The following is a 15924-nucleotide window of genomic DNA, read 5'->3' as shown; positions in this document are numbered from 1 at the left end:
CTTGTTTAGCATCATCCCCAGCACCTACCACAGGCCTTGCACACAGGAGGAACTTTGCATTTATTGACTGCCTGCCTGAAGGGAGCAATCTGTGGCTAGGTGTGGGGGCAGGGGTGGTGAGGGCAGGCTCTGGCATCTCACTCACTCTGTGCCAGGACTGGCCTTCACGGCGCCTGGTGCACAGCCTGTGCATGGGGAATACATGGGATGCATTGTTATATCTTGGTTTTGGATGCTCTCTGAGCAGCCCTGGTTAAAAGAAAAAGAAAGAAAGTGAAGTCTCTCAGTCGTGACCGACTCTGTGCGACCCCATGGACTGTAGTCTGCCAGGCTCCTCTGTCCATGGGATTTTCCAGGCAAGAGTACTGGCTGCTAAGTCGCTTCAGTCATGTCTGACTCTGTGCGACCCCACAGACGGCAGCCCACCAGGCTCTCCCGTCCCTGGGATGCTCCAGGCAAGAACACTGGAGTGGGTTGCCATTTCCTTTTCCAATGCATGAAAGTGAAAAGTGAAAGTGAAGTTGCTCAGTCGTGTCTGACTCTGTGCGACCCCATGGACTGCAGCCTACCAGGCTCCTCTGTCCGTGGGATTTTCCAGGCAAGAGTACTGGAGTGGGTTGCTATTTCCTTCTCCAGGGGATCTTCCTGACCCAGGGATTGAACCCAGGTCTCCCACATTACAGGCAGATGCTTTACTGTCTGAGCCGCCAGGGAAGTCACCAGGGAAGCCCTGGTTAACCCTCCACCTAAAGCAGGATTTTCCCTGTTTTCAGATATCCCTCTGATGCCAGGTGGTCACTGAGCCTTCTGAGATCCTCGAATGTTCCCCGAGAAAGCCCAGCAACTGAGAGGGTAGCCTGGGGCCGCCGCCCACAGAGCCTGGCCTGGGCGGGGCCGTCTCCTGCCCCTGGTCAGTACTCTATTCTGTGCCCCACCTCCCGGCCCCTGCGCTCCTTGTTGCACATCCTTGCCTGTGCTTTTGTTGTCTACTTGGTTCTGTAGTTTATCAAATGGTGAAGAAATAAAAAACAGCCACAGCTGGAGGAAGAACCCTGCACTGCACACCGGGCTAGAACCACAGCAGTGACGGAGCCGCATGAAGCACGCCCTCCACCCGAGCTCTCCCGAGGACCCCCCTCTGGGAGTTGGGGTGCCTCACTGACTGCTGAACATCCCTCACCCTTCCAGGGTCAGCTGCTCCCTTCCCCGGGACCCTAAGGTCATGAAGACCACGTGGTTAGGGATGTGGGTCATTCAGATCTGGGTAAGACTCAGTTCATGAGACCATGGGCAAGTTACCTGGGTCTCTGTCTCAGCCATGAAGCAGGGATATTAATAACACTGAGCTCAAGGGATCAGTAAGAAAGTAAATGAGGTTGTGGAGTCAAAGCACCGAGCACAGCTATGGATATACCGAAAGCCCTCAAGAAATGAGAGCGGTCATGGGTTTTACGTCCTCCAGTTCCACCCTCTGGCTCCAAAGCCTGGTAACACCCCCTTCCCCATGGTTGGAAGGAAGGAACTTCTCATCGGGCCTCACCCTGGTCTGACTGGGAAGAGAGAAGATTTTTCTTCTGCTGGTACTATTCCTGGGAGGGGACCGACCTAGGGGAGTCTCAGAGAGTACGTTCCCAGAGGATCTGGGTTAATCACACCCACACTCTCTTGAATCTCACAGCTTAACAAGGAGTTAGAACTTACCCAAGGCTTTGTTGATTATGGGGAGAAAAAAAAAAACACAAACTGCAATATGTTAGAGCTGAAAGGATCCTCCCTGTGCTCCCAGAAATCATCTAGTCCTGCCTTCTCATTTTGCTAATTAGGAAACTGGAAGGACTTCGCTGGTGGTCCAGTGGGTAAGACCCCACGCTCGCAATGCAAGAGGCACAGGTTCCATTCCTGGTCGGGGAACTACACGCTACATGCTAAACCTGCACGCTACAACCAAAGACCCTGCATGCTGCAACAAGGCCAGGTGCAGCCAAATAAATGAATTAAAAATATATATATATATATATATATATTTTATTTTTTAAAAAAAGGAAACTGGAGCCCAAAGGCCCCCACAAGATCACACAGTAGGAGCTGGAGCCTCCTAACTCAGGACAATACCCTGCCCACCTAAGCTGGCTCCCAGTTCCCTCCCACTGTAGAAAACCATGTGTAAGGCACCAAACCACAAGGGATTTCACTCCTAAGTGGCCCCATCAAGCCAAAGCCGAGAAACTCTTTCTTTGCTCTGTTTTTCCTCACCCCTTGAGGAAGAGAGTGGTGGAAGGGGATGTTCCAGGAGAGAGGGCAGCACAGTGCCAAGAGGGCTGGCAGTGGAGACCCTGGGCCAGGTTCCTGCTGGCCTCTGCATCCCTGGCCTCTCTTTTTCCATCCGCCCACCCCTCCTTTTTCATTCTCTTCTTTTCTCATTTCGCCTGGGCTGCCTGCCTTTTCGGCTGTTTGCTCAAAGCTGGCTCTGTTTGCTGAGCCGTTATTCATTTTCATATTACCTGGGATATTTTCAGCTGCTCCTCTGGGTTTTTAGGAGAATTTCAAGCGGCAAGAAGCAATGTGGGCTGCAAAGGCAAACACACATCCATGACCTCTGAGCCTCGCCGGGGAATTTGTGCATCTTATCAGCTGCCTTCCTGACTAGCACGGCCACTGTCTCCTGGCCTGACACTCGGCCCATCGCCCTGGGCTTCTGGGGAGCAGAGCACACTTTCAGGGAGACAGGCTGCAAGATCTCATAAATCTGAGACTGAGGCAGCAGGCTAGCTTGGGTCAAGGACCTGCAAGACCTTTGGCCTTTCCTCCTCTTGCAGGACGGCCTCCCTGCATTGTGGCCGGAACCCAGAGAAGAGCATCTCAGAAGTGCTTTCATCACCTCTCAAACGGGAACAGCGAGGCATCCAGAGCAGTTGATCCCCTCCTCCTCCAGCCAACAGCTTCCAGAAGATGCTGTTCATTGCCGGTCCTCTATGCATCCCAGCCCAGTAGTGGCAGCCCAGGGAACAGGTGGGAATGACAAAGGAGGGGCACCAGGGGGAAGAAGGTTGCTCCTCTGGGGCTTGCTGAAGCTTTGCCCCTTGGACTCTATTTACTTGACAAGATCAAAGCCTGAGGAAGAGCTCCTTAATCCTCAGCGTGGTCCCCGGTGGAAGGGGACCCGAATCCCTCACATTAAGGAGGTGGGGCCACCAAAGGGCACAAGCAGTCAGAGGAACCTGGGGTATAAGATCAGATCTTGACTGAGTCTTGGCTGGCCCATGGATTAGTCATGTGACCTCGGCAAGTCAAACGTTCAACATCTCAGTCATCTCAGTTAAAAACCTGGGACGAAGACCCATCTCAGGGTTAATGGGAGCACCAGGAAGTGGTGAAGGGCTTCGGAAATGTCATAGATTACTCATCCAGAGTCAGACATTCCATCAGCGGATCAATCATCCAGGATCAAGAATCAGCCCCGTCAAGACAGATGCGGTGCCGTCCTCACGGCCCCACACACAGAGACCCAGAGGCACCGCGGCTGCCAGCTCTCATCTCTGCCCTCCTCCAGGCCTCCGTGCAATTTGTTCCAAATGTTCCAGGAGACTAGGCGAGAGGCCTGGGTTATTGGATGTCAGGTTTAATAAAAGGCCCTGAGCAGCTCTGGGCTTGTCATGCTCTCTGGCTTTGTCACCATAGCACTGGTGGCTCTGGCCCTGAAACTCCAGGCGCTAGACATCAGGAAAGCAAGAGCGGGTTTTATCAACAGGCCAAGGGATGAGCGGGGTGCATTTGTCCCGGGGGAACGGGCAGTGGCAGCCTCCCCATCAGCACGCCGGGCCCCTCCGCAGCTCCAGCTGCAGTTACCTCACTTCTGGGCTTCGTGGGCTGAGTGAGTGCAGCCAGGAACAGGCCCATGAGCTGGAGCAGGGCCTGCAGAGGAGACGACTCCTTAAAGAACTGGTGGGGTTTTTTTTTCTCTCTCTCTCTTGAGGAAGTCATCAAGTTACTGCTAGCTTTCCCTTAACTCTGCTAGTTTTGTGATAGTGCAGACATGGATGGACTGAGTAGAACTGAAACCAGAGCCTCGGGGGTCAGGAACCAAGTCTCTTCTGAAAACCAAGCTCCCTGCAGAATATCTAAGGCACAGAGTCTGCTCAGTGAGTATTGAGTGGATGCATGAATGAGACAGGGGAGGGGCTGAAAGCTGAGCCAGGCATGCACTCCAGGTGCAAATGATGGGAGAGAAAGCCCACTCAGAAAATTCGAACACGAAACACATCCGAGAAGTCCAGAAAGAGATTATGAATCTCTTTACCCATAGAACACAGTGGACGAATGGGAATGTGTTTTTATAAAGGCAGAAGCAAGACAAAAGACTGACAAAGAAGGTGCGTATATAGCCCAGAGCCTGGCTAGAGCCCAGTCTGAGGGTAGCATCCTGTGGCCACTGCCGTAGCGGGGAGAAGATGACACGGCCAGGGCAGCAAAGTTATTCCCATCTTCCTGTCCCTCAACCCCTAGAAGCAACACCGGTCCCCTGTGAAGGACACAGAAATCATGCTACTGGGCCTCATTGTCTAGAACCTTCTATTTCATCCTCAAGCCAGCAGAGGCTCCATCTCTTTGATCCCAGCTGAGTGAGAGCCCCTGACCGGCCTGGAAAACCCTTCCCCTGGGTCAGACGTCACCCGCCCCAAATAGCCCACGCCTGTCACAGACCCAGAGCCAGGCGCCCGAGTGTAGGAGAGAGGGTGTCCATTCTGGTTTCCATGTTTCTTCCTATCATTTTATTTTGGGAGACAGAAAATGCAAGAGCATCTAAGAAGGTGGGCAGGGAGCTAGGCACCGCTTGTTCCAGTTTTCTCCTCAATGAAATTCCAGGCTGGGGAAGCTGCACTGGCTTTCCAGACCACGGCGAGTCACATGTGGCTAAGTACAAAATAAAGATTTTTCCAAGGCATTTGTTATCCTCTCATTATCCTCTACCCCACCAGCCAGTTCACAAGAGTCTAGACCGTAAGTGAATGGGGATTTTAAGCTTGGGAATGCACGTTGAATGAAGATATGATGCCGGGCCTGGGGACAATTTGAGAAGCCACCCAACGGGGGAGAGACTGACAAACGCTACATTAAAGTTAAAATTGAATCCCCGGGGACTTCAGCCCAGAGCCTGGGCCTTTAGGATGACACACGGCGGGGCGCGTCACGGCAGGATCAGACTCAGCCACTCGCCTCCTGCAGAGGGAGGACCACACTGGGGTCCAGGAGCGAAGGATGCGGATGTCACTCACCTGGTTCTCAGGATCCCTCCTCGGGATTTAGCACGGTTGGGTCACATCCGGAGGCATCAAGAAATCCAGAAACACTGAGCTGTTCAAATACTAGACCTTGAAGCCTGGGGATGGAGCTGCTCTCCTACAGGTTCCTCGAGGGCCAGAAAGATTATTAATGGGGGGAGGGGATGCGCAGCGGCAATGGGGGAACAGTCAGGACCCCGGGACGTTCTCCTCTCCATCGCCTGTCTTGTTTGCTGTCGCATCTCTAGTGCCAACGACAATGCCCAGCGCAGAAGAAGAACTCAGTAAACTGAAAAAAAATTAGATGAATACAAGCAAGAACCCTGATGTCTAGGAAACTATTTGTTAGCCAGTCCTTCCTGGGAACTTACCAAAACAAAACCCAACCCAAGGACAGCCACCACCCTCTGCCTCCACCCCCAAGATCTAAGAATGCCTGCATCTCTAAGTCCCAGCATCCTGAAGGACACAGGCTACCAAATGCACTTGAAGAGACCTTGGCCATCCCACCTCCTCCTAGCCTCACTCTCAGTCCCGTGCTGGGCAGTGGACACCATCTACCTCCATCAACTAAACACACACGTAACCAATGGCCAAGGGGTCTTCCCCTCAGAGGTTTGCCACATCTCTGCGAGTGTGAGCAGACGGGCCGGATGCTCCAGCCCTGGCATTAATTGTAGCCCATGTGCTATGATTACAAAGCGGAATTAAATGACACGCCAAATTAAAGAGTTATTTTTTCTAATAAATATTTTGCATAGGATATGTTTATAACGGCATTAATTATTTATGCTGCCATATACAGAAAGCATAAATATAAAGAGAGAGAGAGATCAGACAGTTCCTGTAGGAGAAATAAAATGAAAATTTCCATCAGAATGATGAATACCTGCGGGGTTCTTTGGGGGTAACTTTGGGCTGGGGCTGGGGGGAGGGTGGAGAGAGAGGGACAGCTCGAGAACAAATCTGACAAACAGTTATCGAGGCTTTTGAGGGAGGAATACGTTAGAAATGAAAGTGAGTACAGAAAGTTTAAATATTTAATACCTGCATTAATTCTAATTCACACTTTCTTTATTTTTCAGATTAAAAATTTACAAGAATTCCCATCTCTTTCATCCTTCTCCTCTCGCGAGACGCTTCTCGGTCACAGTTTCAGGGACCACGTATCGCAGCACCCTGGTAGAAAATGCCTGCATCTCTAAGTCCCAGCATCCTGAAGGACACAGGCTACCAAATGCACTTGAAGAGACCTTGGCCCATCCCCCCCACCACATGGCACCCTCCTCCACTGGCAGTTCCCCCAGTGCCACCCCAGGAGGCTACAGTTGTTGGCCTCTGGCGCCAGAATGACTGATGGAACCAAAGCCACTTCCTGGCCTCCTCAGCTCATCCCAGAGATGGCCACGGAATTCTCAGAGATGACGCAGCCACCTTGTGGGTTTAAAGTGCTCGCCCGTGTCCAGACCTTGAGAGTAGAGAAGAAACACCACCACTGAACTGATTCCTCCTTGAAGCAAGAGATTTCTGTCACATAGAGCCCAGACCCCCTGCCCTCCAGGAGGTTTTGTTCTAAGGCCTTCCAACTCCTATATGCTTTAAATGATGTTGCTGCAAGCCAGAGTTAATTTGGATGCAAGGGAGGAATAACTTCCTGAAGATCTGAAGGTTGCAGTTGAGAGAGTAAAATTCTGCATCCGTTCCAGCTCCCAGCTTCAGGCCCAGCCTCCAGCCCAGCATTAAGCTGGTGAGCAAAGTCTGCTCACAAGAATAGTAAAACATACATCCATAAGCTTTGAAAAGGAATTTCTCCACATCACATTTTTTTTCTTTTTTTTTCACATCACATTTTAATACGCTAGACAGCATATTAAAAAGCAGAGTCATTACTTTGCTGACAAAGGTCCATATAGTCAAAGCTATGGTTTTTCCAGTTTTCCAGATGAAAACCAAAACTATGGTTTTCATCCAGTCATGTATGGATGTGAGAGTTGGACCATAAAGAAGGCTGAGTGCCAAATAATTGATGTTATTGAACTGTGACGTTGGAGAAGACACTTGAGAGTCCCTTGGACAGCATGGAGATCAAACCAGTCAGTCCTAAAGAAAATCAATCCAGAATATTCATTGGAAGGACTGGTGCTGAAGCTGAAGCTCCAATACTTTGCCACTTGATGCAAAGAGCCAACTCATTGGAAAAGACTCTGATGCGGGGAAAGACTGAAGGCAGGAGAAGGGGACAAGAGTTGGATGTTGGATGGCATCACCGACTCAATGGACATGAATTTGAGCAAGCTCTGGGAGATGGTGAAGGACAGGGAAGCCTGGTGTGCTGCAGTTCATGGGGTTGCAGAGTCAGACACGACTGAGCGACTGAACAACATCACATCACATTCGACCTCACAGTGTCGTAAAGTGGTCAAAGGGTTGTTGGGAGCCTTCATTTTAGACACAGGAAACCCAGGTTTGGAAAGCCCACATGACAGGTCTACTTCAAATCAAGGTTGTCTACTTCAAATCAAAATTGCTCCCACTGTTATAGGAAGCAGCTTCACCAGCACATGGTCCCCAGGCACTAGGTACAGAGGGAAAGGGGAAAATGGACCAAGAGGTGCTTTCTGAGCCCACGCACTGACTTCAGAGCAGCAGTCGGCCTGGTGACATTTGCAGAGATGGGGACAATACAGGGGGAGTGACTGCTCTCTGCTCACTCCAGGGGCCACTGGGGTCCTGGCCCCCATGTTCCTCCTGAGGCTCCTGTGACCCTTAGGCCAGAGACTCTCAGAGGAGAGCTGCCGACAGACCTGTCTCAACATGTCTCTGACCCTCTGGGCTGTAAGTTGTCAGACACCCATGCAGCATTTTCTCCTTTCTCTTTCGCAGCTCTCCGCCTCCTCCCATCACTCAGCACAAACTCCTGTACAAAACACCTTCATAAACAGTGCTGATTAGCTCCTTGTTCTAATCAGGCCTCTGCTCAAAGACAATACCCTGCCCCCAGCCCCCTTCCTCCTCTTGTGTCGACCGATCCACAAAGTGTCCGTAAATCAGCAGAGAAAACACACATACACAGAGGCTCCTCCATCAGAAAGCTGAGCAGGAAACCGCCTGCGGTGGGATCGGAGCTAATCGATCTGATGCTGGAAGATGTTTGGGGTTATTTGTTGTCCTCACTCCAGATATCCACTGGAGCAGGGCCAGCCCTTTACATGAGATGAGCAGAGCTAGGATCATTCGGGGGACAGAATCTTCCTTCTTCCTCTTTCTCAGAAAGCCTGCATCTGAAAGGGCAGGGGGAGGGAGGCCCCGGCAGGCAGAGGGCAGGACCAGAGGAGCTGAGGAAGGCTGACTTCAGGGACATTCCTCTCCAAGCACATCCTTCGGTTCACTCCAGGGACAGGAGGGAGGTCTGCCTGGGCACAGGAGTGTGCCCGTGAGCACATGGAGACAAGTCTGGTAGACCAGCTGCTCGAACTTCACCAACGGGTCTACCCACCCCTCCTAACTTCACTGGTTGTGAACTTTTCAGATGATGATGGGGGAATGGAAGTGGCAGAAAAGAAGGTATTGGGTTGGCCAAAAAGTTCATCCAGGTTTCTTCATAACTTCTTACGGAAAAACCCGAATGAGCTTTTTGGCCAACACAATTACTTAGCCAAATGAACCTGCTGACCAGGGTCTGTGCTGTGCGCGGATGTCAGTATCAGACCTGATGGCAGTGATAGCAATCACAGAGCTGACTCCTTGCAGGAAGAGAACCCCTTTCACCTAAGGCTCTGAACAGCCTCCCTCTCACCGACATAAAAATCAAAAGCGAGAGACGATGTTTGCAGAAAGCGCGCTCCTAAGATCCTAGCACAGCGAGGAGCACATTAAGGCATTCTTGTTTTTCTCATTTCTCTCTATTCTGTCCTCATTTCCGTGTGCTAACTAAAATGATTTAAAGCCTGAGTCAAGAGTCGGAAGAAAGCACTGAGGCCTCGCCTACTCCCTACCCCCAACCCCAGGTCTTGTGTGTAGATGGGTTTTGCTGCTATAAGAAAAAGGGGCAGAAACTGGGTAAGAAATTCTGCAGGTGACGTGAAGAGCTACCTACTGCTTTCTCAAGAACAAATGCCCACTTTCCACCTCCACACCCCCAGCCAAACCCCTCCAAAAAAGCAGGCCTGTCCTGTAGTCTCTCTCTAGTAAGCATTTCACTTGCTCAGGGAGAGAAAAAAGTTCAAAAGTAAAGGCAATCACAATGGCTAAATGCCCTCCAGAAACAGTGAGACATGTACCCACTCAGAGGCATTTTCCTGAAAATGACGTAAAATGGGAAAGCAAAGGATTGGGGTCAGGAGGCTGAAAAACTGTGTGACCTTGGATAAGTCACTTAACTTGTCTGAGCTTCAATTTTCTTCCCACTTAAAATAGAGAATGCTTACCTCTCAGGGGTTTAATTCTCCTAAGCTGAGGCTTACTGGGTCCTTATGTGTTGGCCCTGCCATGTTTACCATATCATTTAGTTCTTTGAAGAATCCTGCGAGGATGAAACTTTATTTCTTCCTTCTGAGAGATGGGATGACTGAACGGAGGGCTGACGGAGGGAGCCCAGGTGCTCTGCTTCACGGTCCGGTCTCCGGTCCATCACGACTGTCCCCTCGCGGGCAGATGTAGGCATTTCCACCCAAGGTCTTTGGAAAATTTAAAGACTGGAGCATGTGAGGTGTTATTTCTGAGAGTTTGAACAGTAAAGAGAGGAGAAGGGCACTTTTCCTTTTTGGGTTTAATTTATTTATTTTTGGCCGCACTGGGTCTCTGTTGCTGCTCGGGCATTTCTCTAGTTGCGGCAAGCAGGGGCTACTGTCTAGCTGCGGTGTGTGGTCTTCTCACTGTGGTGGATTCTGCTGCAGTTCCTGGGCTCTAGAGCCACAGGCTCAGTAGTTTGAGGCCCATGGGCTTAGTTACTCTGCAGTATGTGGGATCTTCCTGGATCAAGGATCGAACCCATGTCTCCTGCACTGTTGGCAAGCAGATTCTCTATCACTGAGCCACCAGAGAAGCCCCTGTAGTTTTCCCTTTTTAAGCTTCACCACTCACGGTCCTCCTTCTAGATGCTTGGGAGCCAGAACTTTCTCCTCCCTTTGTTCTAGAAGCACTACACTACCTCACTTTTTAAAGCAGTAAAATCACAGATGACCCATGAGCCTTGAGGGGAGAGTTGGGGGTTAGGGTGGAGCCATGAGGGCTTCCCTCCCTCGAGAAACTTGAGTAATCCCAGCACACTGCTTCTTCACTTCTGCCCTGGCTCTCGAGGGTCCAGGGCGAGACCTCTCCTCATACCAGACACCAGCGTCTCCATCTGGAATGGAGATAATCTGAGCAAAGCTGAGCAGCCAGCCAGCAGGAGGTGGTGGTGGAGGGGACAGGCAGGAGGGTTGAGCCCAGGGTTGGGGTGTGGTCAGAGGACCATCTGTGGTGCTGGGAACATCTCAGATGTTCAGATGCGGGGGAAGCACCTCAGATGTTGAAGAGTAACTTGGAAGGCCTTGGAATGTCTGGTACAGGCTGATAACTGCCAGGTGGGTTTGTTCATAGGATGTGCACTAAGGGTACCACGGTCATAAATGTTTAGGAAGCCCTAGGTTAAACTGGGTTGTCTTGCATCCTGAACTCGTTAAAATCTTTAAAATGGTAAGGAGCCCTGTAACTCTTCAAAAGGAATTGTTTAGGCAGCATTTCCCAAGTTTGCTGGGCTTCAGGGCTCCCCCCTCCCCGCCCCCGCCAGCCCCCAAGGAGCCCACTGTGCTGCAGAGCGCACTTTGGGAAGTGCTAATCCAAGGCAACACCCCATTTCACAGATGGGGCCAGAGGGGGCTGAAAACTCATGCAGCTTCTAAAACTGGTCGTCTTCCTGAATGCCCCTCGTCCCCAGGGGCTGAGAAATCCTCCACACCTGTTTCCGGGGGTTAGGGGAATGTGTCCGGTTGCAGCTGTGGTGTGTGGAAGAAAGGACATCTGTCCCCTCATTTTAAGGAGGTGAGAGGGTAGATGGGATAAGGGGAAGAGAAGGAAGAACTAGGCCCTTTGAAAGTGCATAACCGTTGATCAGAAAAGATGAGCAAGACAGCTGGACAGGTCACTCTGGGAACACTACGCCTCCCCAGGCACCACCCCGGTCACTTGTCAGGACACCAAGTCCTAGCCCTGTGCCCAACCCTGAGGTTATTAGGCCTGCTCAGAGACATCAGCCCTAATCCCAGTTTCCCCATTTGCTAATGGCTCCCTTCTGGAAATAAACTTAAGTCCAGCAACTAGGGCCCTGTGGCCCCCAAGTTCCCAGTGGCCTGAGCTGTGTTCCAAGGGGCCTGGGGAAGAAGCTCTGGCCTCCCTCACCATTTCTGGACTTGAACAGTGAGCCCAACCAGGGAGAGGAAAGAGGTGAGGAGTGATGGCCTCTGCCCAGGAATTGAGGCCTGGTGCCCCCATGCCATCCCATCCCCACACAAAGCAGTCTACCCCCTCCACCACCCCGATTCCTCACCCAGAAAATGGATCAAGGTCCCTGTGAGCTTCTAATCTGTCTGTTCTCTCCCTAGTCTCTCTTTCCAAAAGTGTCAGGCGTGGCACCAACCTGCTCAGGTTAAGGGAGTTTATTTCTAAGGGGCTTGAGAAAGGTGACCTTTCCCATCCTCTGAACATGTGGAGGGGACAGACTCTGACCCTGTCTTCCCCAGAGGTCACTGAGGGCGGGCGGGTGGAATTCCGATGGCCCTGGAGTGGGATGGAAGGGTGCGGAGATGGAGGCCAGCAAGCCCCCTCCCCCGCCCATCCTACACTATTCCGGAACTTTCTCCTCCCAGCTCTGAGCCCAGCCAAGGCAGCTGTGATCCAGACAAAGACCTGATACGTCCAGCCAGACCGAGCTGGGCGGTCTGTGGATGAGTGGGCGTGGGAGGGTGGCAAAGAGCAGGGGGCGAGGGACAGCCTGAACCGGAAGAGAGTCCGCCTGCCCTGTCCTGCTGGTGCACGCCCTCTGTGCTCAGACGAGACTGGAGATAGCCACTTTCTGCAGGGGGTGGGGGGGCCATCTGGCCCTCGGGCAGCCTTTCCCCCTCCTGCTTTGCTCCTCAGCCACATGCCCTTGGGCTGAGCTAAGTCCAGAACCCGGCTGAGTAGGGGAATTGTTCTGAGAAAGTGGCCCGTTGGCTGGTTGCTATGGAAACCGACATACCACAGCGCTGACCCTGGAGAGGTTTAGCACGCTCCCCCAGCAGGGATGCCAGCAGCTGGACTGCAGCTGTTACCACGAAAGTGGGGGCTGGAGCCTCCGCCAGCAGTCCCTGCTGTTTGCCTAAACTGGTCCGGGCAGCAGATCCCCTCCGTGCGCTGCCCCCGCCTCCCAGTTCTCACACAGCCTCCCACTCCTGCAGTCCAGGCAGGAGGGGGGCGGCAGGGGTGGGGAGCACACGCCAGGGAAGCGTTCTTGAAGAGTAGTGCCACATCCTCCTATTGCGTTTCTGGGGAAACTGAGGCCCATAGAAAAGGGGGGTTGGCACACAGGTGCCGTGGATCTTCCCTTATGCCCCTCTCGGTACAAATGGGCATGTACCATAGATCGTCTGCTCCTGCAGACGCTTAACCCAGCATCACTCCCGGACACAAGCCTGGGGTCGAGGGGGCGTCACTGGCAACAAAAGAAGCACCAACCAGTGATCACAGAAATAGAAAGAGGAACACACAGAGAAGGCGCGAGCTGGGGAGCAGTGGGAGAGGCAGACAGGTCCGAGGGGCAGAGTCAGAGATGGAGGGAAGAGAGGTCTCAGCTAGTTCTGACCCCCTACCCCAAGCATGTGGCCTTTGAGGACAGGTGGTGGCTCAGATGGTAAAGAATCTGCCTGCAATGCAGGAGACCTGGGTTCGATACCTGAGTTGGGAAGATCCCTTGGAGGAGGGCATAGCAAACCACTCCAGTATTTTTGCTGGAAAATCCGAGGGACAGAGGAGCCTGGCGGGCTATAGTCCATGGGGTCGCAAAGAGTTGGACACGACTGAACGACTACACTTCACTTCAGGGGAGGGGTAGTGGTGGAGGGCAAAAAAACTGGTTTCAGGGCGGCATCTCCAGCCATCCTACAATGCCTGGAGCTCCCCAAGTGGCCCCAAGCAAACACACCAACCTGTCAAGACTCAGGCTGGACGCTAGACAAACACCCCCTGCTGGAGAGGTGAGATGGCTCTCTCTGCCTGCCCCCTCCTCCACCCGTTGGCTGGCCATCCCCCTGCGGCAACCAGAACACAAGTTCCTTTCACTCTGAAGTCTGCCTCATGCCCGGCTTGCTCTGACCCTCATCCCCAACCTCGAAGGTCACTCAGGCCCGCTCCCCCCCCCAACTTCCCTTCCTCCAGAACTGGGTTGTGAGCAGGCAGCCCCCTCCTCCCCTCCAGTACCCCTGTCTCACCACTCCCAATGAGTTTACACCTTCTTCAATAATCCTCCCCTCCGGCCACCCTAAAATCGTTGGTTTCAGACTGCTGGGGGGCCGCTCTGCACCCCTTCCCCCTTCTGAGCTCCCTCATGAAGATCAGGCCCTGGGGCAGCGGCTTGCTTTTGCACTGACCACCTTGAAAACTCAGTCTCTCCGGTGAGTGATTCCCACTGCGTTTGCAGCTCCGATAAGTACAGCATCAGGGCCGGTGTCGTGTCCACTGGCCCAGCCCTCTGCCCACAGAGCAAGACCAGCTGTGTACATCTGGGCCCTTGGCCTTGACTTGGGAGTGAGCAGCACTGGAGCCTGCCCCTGGCCATCGGAGAGCATTTATGGAACAATGACCCAGCACCAGGCACTGTAGGTGTGGTGGTGAGGGGAGCATGTGGAAGAAACCTCGGGCAAGGACCCCTGTCCAGAAGCTTGCAGTTTTAATAAACAGACAAGATGGACCTATCACAGAAAGCAGACAAATCAGCGCTCATCAGCACCTTGCATATGATGCCACGGGTGCTGAGTCCCCACTCTTGGGACAACAGCTGCCCACGCAGAGGGTCCCTGCCCCCTACCCAATGCCAAATGCAGGCACTCATTCAGCATCGATGGATGTTTGCACAAAATATGGTGGTGAGGGTGAAACCAGACCCACCAAACCCTCCCAATGGTGCAGCTCCGGCCAGAGCTGGACATAAGACACAAGCAGCGGACTCCAGGAAGCAGCAGAATTCAGCTGCATCGTTTGCATCCTTCCCATATGGGTCAGTCCACTTTCCATGACCATGGGGCCTCTCTGATAGTTTTCTATCTCTCACAGAGTCCAGCGCAGGACAGCTGGTCAGTAATCCTCTCTTGCATAGCAGGAAAGCACCATGTCGCCCTGAAGGTTGCAGCAAGGCGTGTTCTGCTGCGTCCATGTGCACAGGGTGGGGGGTTCTGGTAGAGGACGCAGCCCACCCTGAGGTTGTGGTCAGCCTCCCAGGAGGGTCCCCCAGCTGCCGAGCTGCCTTTTTGAAGGGATGGCGGCAAAGGAAACGGAATTCGTTTCAAGTCGAATTTGCTTCTAAAACGTCTCCAAAGTCCCAACCGAAATGAGCAGCAAACACCTTTCTGATTAAAAAAACAAAAATTGTGGAGAAGGAAATGGCAATCCCCTCCAGTATTCTTGTCTAGAAAAACTTCCATGGACAGAAGAGCCTGGAGGGCTAAAGTCCATGGGCCGCAAAGAGTCAGACATGACTGAGCGACCGAACACAGCACGTAACCACGAAGACCCAGCACAGCCAAAAATAAATGAATAAATAAAATCATAGCTTCAAAGAAACAAAAATTGGAGGGGAAGGGTAGGTAGGTGGGAGATGAGGAGCAAGGTGGGACGGTCAGCAGACAGCAAGCTCTGTGAGGAGGAGCAGAAGTTCAGCAGGAAGACGACACAGGAGGCTAGGCAGGCCTTCAGGCAGGCTCCTCACAGCCAGGCTCCCCACAGCCAGGCCCACGGCTAAGCACGTGTCAGCAAGGGAAGGTGGGCTCTCCCCGGGGTCCTGAGAGGAGGAGATGCCGCGGGTACCCTTTGGCTGGAGCAAAGCATTGAGAAGGAGAATCTGAGAGGCCAGGCTGAGTGGACAGGAGCCGGACCACAACGCCTCATCCATCTGAGCAGATGCCTGGGGAGCACTGGGCACTGGGGCAGGCTGGCTGGGGCACAGAGAGGCACTCAGGGCTCCTGGCAGAAAGAGACCAAACCCTGCGTGCACACGGATTGATCTAGAACCAGAAACCCAAGCTGGAACAAAAAGGCCACTTTATTTATTTATATTTTATTGGTCACTTATTACAGATATTTTTAAAATGCGGGAGCTGGTGGGGATTTTAGGGGTCACTTTGTACATGTCCCCTAGAACACAGTATGTGTGTTAGTCACTCAGTCGTATCTAACTCTGTGAGACTCCATGGACTGTAGCCCTCCAGGCTTCTCTGTCTATGGAATTCCCCTGGCAAGAATACTGGAGTGGGTAGCCATTCCTTTCTCCAGGGGATCTTCCTGACCCAGGGCTTGAACCCAGTTCTTCTGCATTGCAGGCGGATTCTTTACCATCTGAGCCACCAAGAAAGCCCTGGAACACAGCAGGTGCCCCCCAAATGTTTGTTGAACAAATAGAGAGAGAGGCAGAGCTCTG

The sequence above is a fragment of the Capra hircus genome, chromosome 29, assembly GCF_001704415.2.
Source record: "Capra hircus breed San Clemente chromosome 29, ASM170441v1, whole genome shotgun sequence".
NCBI lineage: Eukaryota > Metazoa > Chordata > Mammalia > Artiodactyla > Bovidae > Capra > Capra hircus.
The sequence above is the reverse complement of the archived record's forward strand: the minus strand, read 5'-3'. Positions refer to the sequence as shown.